A 781-nucleotide genomic window follows, 5' to 3' on the forward strand; every position below is an offset into this window, starting at 1 on the left:
AAATCCTAGCATTAGATCCTCCTCCACGATCTTATCCACGGGCGATGGCCACGGCGGCAAGCCTTGATCATTCATGCATATTTTCAAAATGCTTATCTAATTTAAAAAAAAAAAAAAAAAATCTTAGGCCAACATTGACCGGTAAAACGAACATGTATGTTAAATGATTCTACTGAAGTGACAAGTGACTCGTAGTTACAATTCAAATACTCCCTCAAGAGTGTCTCCCTGAACATGTTACAGCAGACAACGTCTAAAGTGACCCAAATTTTTGTTATCAATTTCTCGTAATATTTTCAAGATTAATGGAAGGTTGGTTTGTACAAATACTTACTGCATGTGGACTCTTTTAATTAGTCGTTTTTGAAATAGAAATAGTTTGGTGAATTATATTCTTGAGCCTATCTGGCTCTCTACACCTTCCTTCTATTTTTAAATACAAGTATTTGCTCAGCAGACCCCCTTTCACATTCCGAAAAATGACATTGGTTATGGTATTGACAAATTTTTTTATTTCACATATATGATCAATATTACTCATAGTTTTAGCTCTTATATAATATTTTAGTAAGTATGTAAAAAATAGAAAATGATAATTGATAAAGAAAAAAATTAAAGAGTGCAATCCAATATTATTGAATTGGAAAATCTTGAGAGAATAAATGTAATGTATTTTTGTATAATTATTGTCTTAAATAGCTGATAATTCATAATAAAATAAGGTCAAGTGAGAAAATTTAAAATTCCTAATAGAACCACTAAGAAAATCTCTCTCTCTCTC

This window comes from Fragaria vesca, linkage group LG3, assembly GCF_000184155.1.
Source record: "Fragaria vesca subsp. vesca linkage group LG3, FraVesHawaii_1.0, whole genome shotgun sequence".
Lineage (NCBI taxonomy): Eukaryota > Viridiplantae > Streptophyta > Magnoliopsida > Rosales > Rosaceae > Fragaria > Fragaria vesca.